Raw genomic sequence first — 13,923 nt, forward strand, 5'->3', positions numbered from 1 at the left:
ACCAATATGAAGATATATTGGCAACCTAAGTATATTGTTTGTATAGATTTTTGTATCTCATTAAAGGTATTTTTTTTAAAAATTGGATATATTAGAATCATCAACATTAAACACACGTTAAGTTGGACGTATTTAAAACTGGAAAACTTGATATTGTGATTAAAAGATCTCAAAATCAAAAGAATATCTTGGGTAAAATCTTTTTTTTTTGATGGATCATAAGTAAACACAGAATAAAAAGAATATCTATGGTATATTCTCATATATCTAAGGCTTCTGTTCCTTTAAATTTCTTTTACTGAAAGTTTGAAAATCTAAATGGTAATTTTAAGAATATGATATAAAAATTTATTGCTACCTATACTCTCTGTCAAAGGGATGTTGGCAGTAGAGTATCCACAAAGGCACATGCCTTGTTAATATTATCCAGGCTGAGAAGCAAGGGTTCAGATCTAGTAGCTTCCAGTGTAATATGGATGTTGTGCAATGGTTTGATAAATGGACCATCATGAGTAATGTGATCCTTATCAATAGAAATCCACTAATAAAACTCTTGCTTGTCTATTTGATCAATGATTGTTTAGCCATGAAATGTAGTTATCCGAATCAGTAATCTGTAGAAACAGCCAGAGATTACATGTTATATTTGTATATCAATCAATATTTGAGTTTATATGGCTTATAGTGTCCATATTTTTTGTCTTGTCTACTTTGTCTTGTGGGTGTACAGTTAGTGGTTATGTGTAATAAAGTCCTCATACACTTACTACTTGAGCTCAACACTATCAGTAGCTATACTGTATCTTTGATGTATGGTCAATGGACTGATTAGATTGATTAAAATGGTCTGAAACAAGGATATTGTTCAACAATACACTTTTCATGATAGATGCTGAGTACAAGAAACATTCTTGTACATGTGTGTAGTTGTGTATCTTCTATTGGATAATCTGAATTAGAAACTTGTGTTGTGGGAAATGAATCAACAAAATGCATGTGGACATGTATGTCAAACCTCTCTTACATGTTGACATTACTCTAGGGGATTATAGTTACACAGGAATTTTATTCTCTCAACATTGATGTGTTCATTAACTTTGAAAATGTCTTGAGTTTTGTTGCAACTGAAAATAAAATGTTTGAATATAATCTAGAATAATTGGCTTGAACAGCTGGAAGTATTCTGAGGGCGGAGGACATGATGCGTGGTTATATTTATAAGGAACAGAGGCTGTTATTCCTGGTCGTATCCAAGCCAACTTATGTTTGTGGAAAGTTGTTCTTCTAACTACTGAAATGTTTATCCAGAGGGGATTTTTGTTTACCTGCGATAATTAAATTGTTTATAATTGAAGTTAATAATAACCTTACGTAAACTGACATGTCTAACCTAGGGTTTGTTTATTCATCTGGTTTTTAACTTTGATTGAAAATTTTTGAAGATTTATTTATCGCTGTTTCATTTAAAAAAATTTGTATTCTTAATCTGAAAACTTGATTCAGATATTTTGAAATTGAAATTTATTGTAAAGTTTGAATTTAGATTCAGTGAAATTATAAACAATAAGCTAATTTTCAAATTTTAATGTTAGTAAAAACTTAAGAACTACTTCAAATAATTCATTTTTTTTTCAGGATACACTTAACTATGTGCACTAGTATGTCAAAAAAAGAAAGTCCACTAAACAAAATCAGCAGTATATCCAGGTGAACTAATAGCCCATTCAGACGTGCAAGTTAAACTCGTTTAAAAATCCCTGCCGATCGTTAAACAAGTTTAAAAATCCCTGCCGATCGTTAAACGAGTTTAAAAATCCCTGCCGATCATTAAACTAGTTTAACTTGCAAAAGTGGGGCAAATAATACCAGTTTAAAAAACCCAGCTCTGTAGTCTACCAGTCTTCGAAAAGGCTTTTCTTGAAAGCAGTCTTATTTCGGCTGTCTAACTGGCTTTGGGCACGTGCAGTAAGCTATCTTTCTGGCAAAATGCCGACATGTGCTCATGCTTCATCTTCACATTTAACAGCAGAGGCCAAAATAGTTAAACTGGTTTATACTAATTTATAGAGCGCCTAGCCTCGTCTAACAATCAGAAAGACGATTTTGTAAACCTACGCACCATGATATAGTATTGGCACATGGGAAAAACCTTGTCAGCGATTTTCAAAACGTATGTATGTTGCCGCCCAGTCTTCAACTTTTGGGCTCAGTAGGCAGCACAGTTTGGCCAGTGCACGGCGGCGGCGCCGCCTAGTCACCATGTTAAACAAGGCTCTGATAGAGCGTGTGAACCAGGCCCGGTCGGACAAAAAATGAAAATAAATAATTTTGTCCAATTCGTCTAAAAAAAACTTTTCTGCTGAACATTATATAGGGGTGGTGGTATTGGAACGGCCATGGAGCGATGATGATCATGTTGTATGTGGCCGGTGGCTTTAGCGGGCCGCCACGCCATCACTAGAATCTGGATTGAGCTGATATAATAGACTTTTTGGGCTGGGTGTGGGCCGGAATTCGGAATCCTGCAATGGGGATTCCGAATTTCATCCGAAAATTTCATCAGATTCACCCGACACTGTCGCCAGAAACGTCTGCCGATGGTTCGTAACTCAAAAAAAAATTCAATTTTAAGGCCTCGGCAAAATTTGATGATAGCTGGTCTTGACGATACAATGATAATACATTAATTAATAATATGACGATATGATAATTTCACTGGTTGATGGGTGTAAGTTACTTGCAGGTCGGGGTTTTGGCCTAAATTAATTGATTTATGAGATATATTATTTGACAGAGATTATAATCAGATATGCCACCAAATCGCATATTTGGGGTTCATTTTTCAAAATTTTCATGGGGCCAATCCGACACTGGAGCCCGGGCCGGTTCCCGGCCCCAATCCGCCCCTGGTGTGACCACACCATCCCCGGCGATTTTGAACTAGTTTAAATATACCTGTCTTGGTATATTATAATACTATAATCATAATATAAAACATGTTCAGCATGGTTAGATTTGTGAAATATTTACTCCGACTATCCATACCATTGTCCCTAGAAAGTTTCAGCCATGTAACTTATGACCTAATTTTAGGGGGCTACTTTAAGGTGCTGCTGCGGCTATACGCCCCAGCAGTGCCTGATCTGACCAATTGATTTTTACGGACACCTGCTACAAATTTGAGGGGGTCAAACCTTTTTTAACTGATGACCATATTATTTTGCCATTAGCTCTTGGATTATAACAGTAACATTAAATCCTTTGTGTATTGTTTATAAAGATTTTGGTAGGGCACTAGAATGTCACTGTGGGCTGAGAAAAATCTCCTAGTCCTAGTCTGACTTTTGGAACCTACAAAAAACTGAGGTCAACTGTGGTTTATAACTTAGGACCTTTGAAAGTTTGAAATTTAATGAAGAGTTAACAAAAATGCCACTGTCCAGACAAAATTCTCCTCCCTAACATTGCACACATGACCATAAAACACATAGAGCTCCATTCCTTTCCTTTATGTTTTCTCTGTAATGTTGGTAAGCTTACATATTGAGGGGGCAAGTGTAATATTTTTTGCTAATTTTAAAGTATCATCAAAGGCAAGCTTAGCAGTTGAGAATTATTAAATATCATGTAGTTTACTGTGCAACCTTTTCTTCAAACATATACACCTTGTTGATATTATTAATAACTGCATCTTTCATCCCTTACAAGTTGGACCACCCTAATTATGTAAACATGCACAGACATGTATGTCCCATATTGTGTGTTTTAATGTTTTAATCACTTGCATTGGATTTAAATTTGACACCATAACATGTGTTAAATCATAATTTAAGACACTTTACTTTTAATATACAAAACTCCTATCAGACAAACATGCACAGGAATAAATTATGGATTTGAAAATGAAGTGTTAGAAGTTAATTCTAACTTTGATGTGAAAATTATCAGTAAAAAAGAGTGTGGGAATTAAGCCTTAGACCTATCTTTCCACATTTCTGTCCTAACTGCTGTAAGTAATTGCAAATTGTAATGTCTTTGAATGTCATTTGGGAGATTTTCAATCCCTTTCACACTACATTAATGTGACAGTTGAGTCCCTAAAAGGAACATCACCCCAAAATGGTTCAATTCCCATCAGTATTTACAAAGCTGTGTTGAATTGAAAAATTGTAAACATTTGGCTTGCTCTGCAAATGGGATATGGTCAAAAGAAGTCAGTGGCACCTTTAAACTTCATGTTTGTCTAGTGTTGATATTTTGATTTCTGAATAGTGTGGATTAAGCTGTGATGATAAGCTGATTCTTGTATGTCAATATTAACTTAGAAGACCAGTTGTCACCCATTAGGATCTCTCCTTTGGTTTTCAAAAATAAGAGAAATCCCCCAAACTGGTCTTCGAAATGATGAGGAAATCTACTCTTTTGCAACTGCAAAATTGTATTTATTGATATCATAAAAATGCAGAAATTGTGAGACTTATGGATTGAACAGCTAATAAAATCATTGTAAAGCTTACTTATATCACTGATCAATGCAAGCTAGCATACCAACATGTAATTCACTTGTCTCGAATCGGCTAATATTTGACATATTTATAGAACATTGAAAGGTCTAGTCTAATTTCCCTTTCTATAGAAATCACGGCATCATCTTAGCAACATGGTCAAAAAATGACATTAATTTGCTCCTGGAGCTGGGTGCTTTATTGAGCAGGCGGTTATTGGATAAAAAAACGGTCTGGCAACTTACTGGAAGGGATTTTATGTTAGAAATAGAGAATTAAAGCAATGCTTTCATTCTGTTCTACGTAATATTGATTAGAAAATTGAAAAAACAGACACATTCTGCCCAAAAATTGATTTCTATTCAGAAAGGTGAGTGGGGGATTTATTGGTTTTGTGAAAATGCTAGTAATAGGTTACTCATGATGTAGATAATAGTTGTCCCCAAACCAGTTTTATTCCTTATGGTAAATCTTTTGACTTGTATAGCGTTTATTGATCATAATCAGTCTGTTTGAAAGTAGAAAGATAAACCCCTTTATTATTCCTCAATGTATCTATAGTTTAAACTTACATTGGTAATTGATTGGAATATTATCAATGGTCATTTGAAAAAATAGTGGATGCCTGTAGGTTGTAACTGAATCATTCAGTTAATATTGTTTAGCTATTTCTGTTTGACCTAAATCCCTTACTGTATGTTCAGAACAGACAAAACATGATTTTGTTATTTTGAACAGAAAATCGAGAATGGTCTTTTTATTCCATTCATAAAATGACACTAATTGACATATTTTATTGGACTAGGATGCAAATAGACCAATGATCTTTTCTATGAAGAATTATTGAGAATTTTATGTTGAGTTTTGTAAAGATCTACTTTGGAAAATTTTGTTATTGATGGATATTGTGTATAATGTAGCCGACCATAGAATATCATGTATTGTGATGAACACTATATATATACTAATAATGGTAGGTAAATGTCAGGTATATATATTCAGAAAGTAAATGATTATTCAAATAGCTTGTACCTCTATTGTCCGTTAAGTTGTTAGTTACTAATTGTAAACACAAGAACTGATTGTTTTCCACCATTCTGTATATGAAGTGTTTATTTTGGGGGTCATTTAAGCTATAAGAGGTGATATTCATGAACTTGATAGATTAATTCATGTTGTTATTTAGTTATATATCATGTTTATTATTCATATTCTGATATACTCTTTTTTATCCTTTAATCCATATAAGTTTATAACTCTTTAAAGAAAGAAAATGGATATTGGCAAAATAATTCACGTGGGAAAATAAGGCCCTCTATTCTTTTGCAGTACATATAATCACTCTCTATGATTTCTACGAGATCATACAATCATTTTAGACCAAATAATATGTGTCAAAAGATAGGTGATAATCCAATACAAATAACTATATGACATGAAGAATGGGTATAAGCAATATATGTTTAAGATTGAGTGACAGGTATACATGGCAATCTTATCTAAGATAGTTATATACTGCTTATCCTCAGTATTTATTTTAATAATGATTCACAAATGACAGGGAGGTAAATCCCTTTCATTTCTTATTCGGTACATTAGATCAAAATATAACAAAAATTTCCATTAATCAATTATTGATTAAGTTCAGCTGAGAGCTGAGCATTCTCTTCAGTGAGGATCAAAAATTTAATCTAAATATAATTTAAAAAATTTCAAATAGGTCCTAAAAATAATGAGAAATGAGGCTTAACGTCCAATCGACACAAACTAGGTCATTTTGGGACAAACATATTTTTCAATTTTATTTCAATAATTTGCTACGGGTCTTTAGCAGTGGGAGGAAACCGGAAGACCCAGATAAAACCCATGAGGTTGGACAGGTGACCCGGGAATCGAAACCATGTCAGTTGACTCAATGATAGACCGTATGATACAACGCACACACGCTATCCGTTCAGATATCCACCCCTCCCTAAAAATAGCAAGCCATCTTGGCTCAGTAAGATGCTGGCTCAATAACCAGGAGGTCCTGTGTTCAATCCGAGAGTTGGAGTAGAAAGTTCTGCAGGAGTTTTCAGAGTAGTTCCACCTTGTCAGTGGTGCTCAGTAGAGGGTCTGGCATTAAACAGCATCTAGTTTTTAGGATGGGATGTAAAACAGGTACATGATGATAGTTTGCACATAAAAGAATCTTTGGTGATTGTTTTCAACGAGGAGTAGGAGGAAATGCTCTGTCCCTACAAAATTTTCCACTTTGCATATGCCAACCTTCATTAGCCCAAATGGTGCAGAAAAGTAGAACGCTTAACATCATTTCAAATATATTTCTATGTAATGAAATATGATCCTTAAATGGTAATCATGGATTCCTAAGATATAGAATTAATAGAAGAAATTCAATTATACCTAAATGAAACTCTCTAAAATTTTTGATGAGAAAAAGACACTACAACACTCTTGTCATAGATTTTGCTGGCAGTGAGTGAAGTCTTGATTCCTCATGGTGATTCAATTTACCAGTAACTTAAATAGAGATGTTTGGATTCATTCCTACTGTTTTTGATATCCTCTGATATAACCTTTTCTCTTTTGCTCCAAAGACATTTTTCTTCCAGCAGGCATGGTCATGGAATTCATTTTCTATCAAGTTTCAACTGGTTTCTACTGTTTAATTTTTTGTGATCTTGTTCTAGTCTGGAAAATGATCTCTAAGGGTAGAAGAATTCATTCATGACTAAATTGTAGTATTAATGTTTAATAACTAACTCTTTCCCAGCAGATATACAGATACACTGACAAATTACCATCAGACTTTTAATGGCTTTTTTTCATCCCTGAGAAATAATCAAGAACTCATCAGCTATAGACAGTTTAGAAAATGGTTTTCTCCAATTGATGAAAAGAAAGTGATTTCAAACAGAGAAGGCCATCATTGATTAATTACAAGTTGGTTATAGTTGGATACAACCATTGTATTGGTTGCTTCTCCCCACTTCAGTTTTTTTTGTAGAATTTCGATAAATATTGCTTCCTTTTAAAAAATAATCTCCTGATGCTTTTTAATTGAGTCTGGAATTGGTTTGTTGTCACATTTCTTGAAGACTTAAGAGCGCCATTTTATTCCTGAGAGAGTAATAGAAGACATTCATGTGTAGATCTGAACAACCATATATTACATCCTTGAAGAGATCACAATGATACCCTGTAAACATTAACTAAAATTCGTTAGAGATCTCTAACTTGGATAAGACAAATTAATGATCTTTACATGCAGATATGATGTCATGGTATGCCATGGCTGTGAATTGTCTTTCCAAGTGGGACTAGATTTACTTGCATAAAGTAAAAGAAGGTTTACATTCATTGGTTTGGAAAACATGTAATCCCTGGAATATATATCTTAAAATAAATACAAAGCGGCATTTTGATATATTCAAAAGGAAGACAAATAAAATTTCATACTTCATTTATCTTGACATCTATTCAATAACAATGTGGGTTGTTTTGACCCATCATTTTACCAGCCAGGTTTAAAACTGTATAAAATATGGCTGTTGAATGGATATACAATGAGTTAAATGTCATATACCAATGTTGGAGTGATACAATGACATGTGAAGTTTAGTGTCAAATTTTCACATTTCAGCTTGGTGTTGCCTCAGTTTTTGTGCTTCAAATATTAATGTAGATTTAAAACATGCTACAATTTTCTATCATATGATATGGGAGCCATGGTGGCTCAGTGGATAAGACTTTGGCTCGCTAACCTGGAGGTCCCATGTTTGATCCCTGCATTGTCCGAGAAAGTTCATCAAGATTTTCCAGCATGGTTCCTCTATGTCAGTGGTGCTGGACTGAGGGCCTGGCAAGGGACAAAATATAGTCATTTGGATGGGACGAAAAACCGTGGTCCCGTGTACACATTGGCAGCTGGAATTCGATATAAGAGTAGGCCATAGCACCGTTGTCAGGCCAAAAAATCCCTCATAGCCCACTGTATGGCGTATGCCCTTCTTCATTAGTCCAGTCAGAGCAGAATAGTAACCATTTCATTTCATCATATGACATTGACAGCTCTTTAATTTGTTACAAATTAATACAACTTGTAATGTTTGTTATTAAATAGATTGGAAGTTCATGAGCCCTTAAAGATGGGTTCCCAGAAAAGTATTTATCGGGTGGTTATTTCCAATAAAAGTATGGTGATTTTGGTATATATGGAATGTAGAGATATCCAATCTTACTAGAAAATAACTGGATTCCCTGAAAAACACCCATGGAGCGTATACAGGACAAAAATGTAAGGGTTCCCCTTATGAACAGCCCGATGATTAGGAATTTCTGCACGCGTGATGTCAAAGGTCACAAGCGAACATTGAGCACTTGATGTACAAGTTGATAAACTTTATGAAAAGTTAGACTTACAACATTTTCTGAGATAAAAATGACGGAAAAAGACGCAGGTAGTGGATAATCCGAGAATTTAATTAGGATTCGATATTTGTAATAAATAGTAAGCCATTAAAGACAACATCATCTTATGTATACAATGAATTCTCCTCTGACTTCCAAGAGAGGTAAGTCACATGACATAAACATGACCTGGTTTGATCGAATTTTTATAGCAGGACATTCCTTGAAGCAAAGTTATGACAAATTAATTAGTTTAAATATGTTTTTAGTCCATATATACCATTAAATCACCCAGTTTGTACGCGGGAACCCATCTTTAATTATAAGTTTGCATTATTGCATGATGGCATCACAGTAAGGAAGGTTTGGACCTTTATTGGACATCATTTGCAATCTTTTAGTGTGATACCTATTGTGTATAGGATACCCTTCTTTGATATGTGTACAGTTAAGCAAGACTTTAATTATAAGAAGACTTGGTTATGTCAGCTCCCTGATGTATACTTGTATTTTATTTATGATAAACAAGAAATTGGTTGTGATCAATATCTTGTTAACATCAAGCCTGAAGAGCGGAGAAACACTCATCGAATATCTGCGAATGACAGCCATGTAATATGATACAGGAGAATCTATGAATATCTTAGAAAAGAAGAATGTCATAATCAGACATCCCCAATGATGTAGGAGTGAATTTTAATACATTTTCTGTATATGGCAGACAGTTTGGTGCAATTAACTGAAAATTTGCAAAAAGATTGACCAGTTATGAAATGTTCTTCAGATTAAGAGGTAACACCCAAAGTAAGTTTGTAATGTACACCTATTTAAATGAGGTGGATACTGAGTTTTCTTGTGGTTATAACCAATTCTCTTCCAACAGGCAATTCAAGACATCTTATGGAACTGCATATAAAGAAGTCCAACACTTTGAGTAAGCAGAAGTGTCTAAATTCTCTTTCGCATTGCACACGCGGATACCTTTTTATTTTTTTTAAAAAGTCTGTTTTGAAGTGAACCAATTTCCGTGTCATATTTATATTAACTTGAGTTCATTAGAGAATCATCAGAAAAAATTAACCATTTTGATAATTCACTTTTATTTGTTCATTTGTATTAATTTCTGAATGATACATGTATTTATGTTGTAAAATGGTAGATCTTGTAAATACACATTTTCTGTAAATATAACTGACTCATGGTTTTTCACACTGCCTGTTGAGTCATAATGAAGAGATATCTTGGATATTAAGTATTTATAAGGAACTTCACTACAACACATTTTAATACACAGATTAATCATTTACTTCAGATTTGTGATTATTTAAAAAGATGTGTCTAGTTGTCTAAAACTAATTGCTTATTAAATATTGAAGGCACTTGATATTTTTTTTCTTATGACTGTATGTGCATAGTCTGTACAGAGAAATTGTGGTTTTACATGTACAATATATAATTGCTTATTCAAAGGTTAGGGTCTCTAAGTTAATTATTAGCTTATACTTTATGCAAACCACTGACACTAAAGGCATGGACTGCTAGGTCTCACAGAATCCTTTAAAGTCTTCATTGTTTCAATGATACAAGAGCTCCAAGAAACATCCCTTGAAAAAAGTCATTATCAACAAGTCACGAACAGGATTATTGTGATTGACAATATCGGGAAAAACAGGATATAAAAATTTACTGTGGATGGTAATTTTCTGAGCAGACTTTCTTATTAATTTGTATAGAGCATCAGAATTCTATCAAGGAAATATGTTGATATGATCCTTTTCGAGAGACATTAGGCTTGATACTCATTTTCTAGAAACATCAGTGTTGATGATCGTTTTGTGGACAGTTTGGAAAGTAGATGTTCTTTGTTACACTAGCCACAGAGATGCTTTTAGTTTCCAGATCATGAGTAAGCTACATTAGGGCTGATAATTTACCATACTGTAACTAAATTTACAATTGTTCTTGTCAGTTTCATTCCAGAAACATAAATGTTGTTGTCATCGTGTTTGATAACATTTTGCAAGAAGGTTCCTCTTTTTCATTATTTGCCTAGCTTTCCTCCACTCTTATAATGTTTGTAAATTTTTATAAACTAGTTCCTGGAAACTATTGATTTTCTTACCCTCATGACAAACAAATAGTTCTCAAGATTTCGGACCTACATATCATTTTATTTTCTATGCATATTCTATTTGTGATTTCTTGCTAGATAAGCTACTAGCATTTTACTTCCCTGATGTATTTCCCTGCTGGTAAATGTATTTAGTGTTGGTTGACATGTTGTATTTTTTATTGCACACTGTTATTTTCATTTTAATACACAATATTACAAAAGCAGAAAAGTTGCAGCATAATGACATTCAATTTAATATTCAAGCAGTGTATTTTTAATGATTCGGAATTGAAAAACTTATTTAAATTTCATTTGTCTTTGTATTAATCCAGATAGTATTACCAACTATGTTGTAATTCTATGACATTGTAATTCTTGTTTTGTATTGCATAGCCCAGGCTTCCACCATATTGATTATTTTAAGATAAAAATGAGTATTAATAGAAATTTAACAGTAAATTGGATTGTTGTAAAGCCTAGTGGTAAATTGCCTCATTACCCTAGCTGTTCGACAACACGTTAGAAAAAAATTGAATAGATGAACCAGGGAAAAGATAAAAATAAGGGAGGTAAGCCATGATTGGCTGTTCTTTGTATTAAATTGTAAGGCAGTGTTATAGCTGAGTGTGTTAAAGACTAAGACAAGCGTGTGTGCGTGTTATTGAATGCTCTGTACATGAATACCCAGCCAGCAGTTAACTGCTTTCATTGACTGGATTGTATGGCTTGGTGTAGCACTGCCAGTAGTTTTAAACTAAACAGAAGTGTTTCTCTGTGTTGTTAGTCTTGTCTTGCTCTTGATAACTATATAGTACCCTATAACTACTGTGATGATTCAATATCATCATTGACTGTCCATGTGTGATATACCGTTCAGATATTTTTAGTGCTGTTTACATCACCATTTGTTTATTGTTTAACAGCACGGCCTTGTTACAAAGTTCATTTGTGTGGATTTTATTTATTGAAGTGCTTTATTGTTAATTTTGTTATGTGAAAATTTGATGTTGAATATTTACTCTTCCACTGTTGCAGTACTTATAATCTTACAGTACATAGATCTACCATTTGGAGTATATAAGTCCCCCCAAGCAATAGATTTGAAGTTAGAATAATTCTGACAGATTACCCATGGTAATACCACCCCAGTGTTTAAGTGAAAGTGACTTGTTATCAAAGTAAGTAATCAATTTCTATTTTCTTCACTTCAGTTTTAATAGACAGTGTTAAATAAGCTGTTAAGATTGTCTAATTTAGATTAGTCGGTTGTCAGATTTAATTAAAGTAAGAGTTTTTCTAATCACCGAAGAAGATATTAACTAAGTCTGGTTTCAGCTAGTGGTAATTGAAGTTACAGTTCTGGTTTCTTTCAATTAATTTCTCTGATGGTGTAATTGTAAAGCTAAAATATATTACCAACATTGAAGTGTAACATTTACAAGTTTCCGAATTAAAAACTGTTGGATATAATATAGGTGTAGGGAGTGACAAGTTTCAGATTCAGTTTATGGGCAGAAAAATAAAAAAATATCAACCAGAGGTTCTTGACAGGTGATAAAAGGATCGACAGAAACACTTCTGTATAATATTTAAAATAAACTCTGTTTGATCTCTAAAGTCTGACACCCCCATTAAGAACACTATTCATAACTGTCAACCATTCAATTTTCAACACCCAATGTATAGCACTTTATCTTATCATTGCTCTTACACAAAGTACACCCTACTATTTACTCTGTACAAATAGTACAACAACTATTATAAATATAAATGTTATACTTGTATAAGTGTAAATATTTGTATTTTCAATCAAAACATATTAATATTTATAGTGTTTAGGTACTATAGATAGTGTTAAATGTTTATTTACACTGCTATATTAGATATCTATATATATAACATTTTATGTAATAGTTAACTTTTGCATTTTACAAGTACTTAGTTTCAATTTTTGCATTTCCGGATACCTTTACATACATGTGTAGCTATCATTTATTTGTGTATATTATTGAATTAATCTTTTCTTAATGTCAACCATCAAATAAAATATAATAATATGGCATAGGGTGTCCCTAAAATACCAGATAACACTTCTCATGTTTAAGGTAAATTCACATATTTGATTGTGTTTATGGTGTTTCTGATAGTCCATGGCTACTACAAATTGTTGAGTAACCAATTAATCCATTAACAGCTTGCTACATTTTTAAATTATTTATTGGGAGCATTTATTATCTACAAGTTATAATTTTACTATAAGCAGTATATCGTTTCCATATAAAAGCTTTATTAATTGTTTTACACTGGAACTGGAAGCGCTAGAGATAGGGATACTGAATAATTAATTCTTATAAATAAATTTCCTGGGAAATGTTGATATTGTCACAATGTTTATTAACTCCTTTTGGAATTATCCTGTTAATTCTTTGTCTTGTACTATAATATTAATGGAAGTATTTTTCAGAGTTAATGTTTTAGAACTTTTATGTTAAATCATGTATGTATTTCATGATTTTCAGTCTAGCTGCAAGAATTGTAAATCCATTGTTAATTTAACTGTTATGTTGCTGAGGTTTGCCTGTTGCCATCTTGCTGCACTATGATTGGGTTATATAAGGTGGGGAGACTAAATAAAAAAACAGAGAAGGTTACAATATAGAAACATGATGAACAAAACATTATATTGCTTTCTATGTTTTGAGTAACTCAAATACTAGGACTGTATATAGTTCTTTTACTAAAGGCAGTTATGGTAGATATTTGAAGTAAATCTCCCAAAAAACTGAAATTTACAATCTTTTTCTCAAACTTAGGTGTTCTTTGTTTTTTTCAAACTACATTTGCATCAGAATTTATATTCTTATAGATTGATCATGTAAAGATTCTGAATCT

At 33.0% G+C, this 13,923-nt stretch overlaps 1 protein-coding gene across 5 annotated transcripts in view; it reads left to right on the forward strand.

Moving 5' to 3' along the window:
- The window catches only part of LOC126819178 (heparan sulfate glucosamine 3-O-sulfotransferase 5), a 139,673-nt gene that overhangs the window by 35,910 nt on the left and 89,840 nt on the right, over positions 1-13,923 (forward strand). The window contains exon 1 of one of the 5 annotated variants that reach the window (XM_050547062.2): positions 674-1,395. The exons of 3 other annotated variants lie outside the window; for them this stretch is intronic. The gene's annotated coding sequence lies outside the window, so the exon portion shown is untranslated. Of the gene's footprint in view, positions 1-673; positions 1,396-11,940; positions 12,210-13,923 lie in introns of those variants that run through there. One more of the 5 variants, XM_050547060.1, reaches the window with a different exon arrangement.

Source organism: Patella vulgata, chromosome 4 (genome assembly GCF_932274485.2).
Source record: "Patella vulgata chromosome 4, xgPatVulg1.2, whole genome shotgun sequence".
NCBI lineage: Eukaryota > Metazoa > Mollusca > Gastropoda > Patellidae > Patella > Patella vulgata.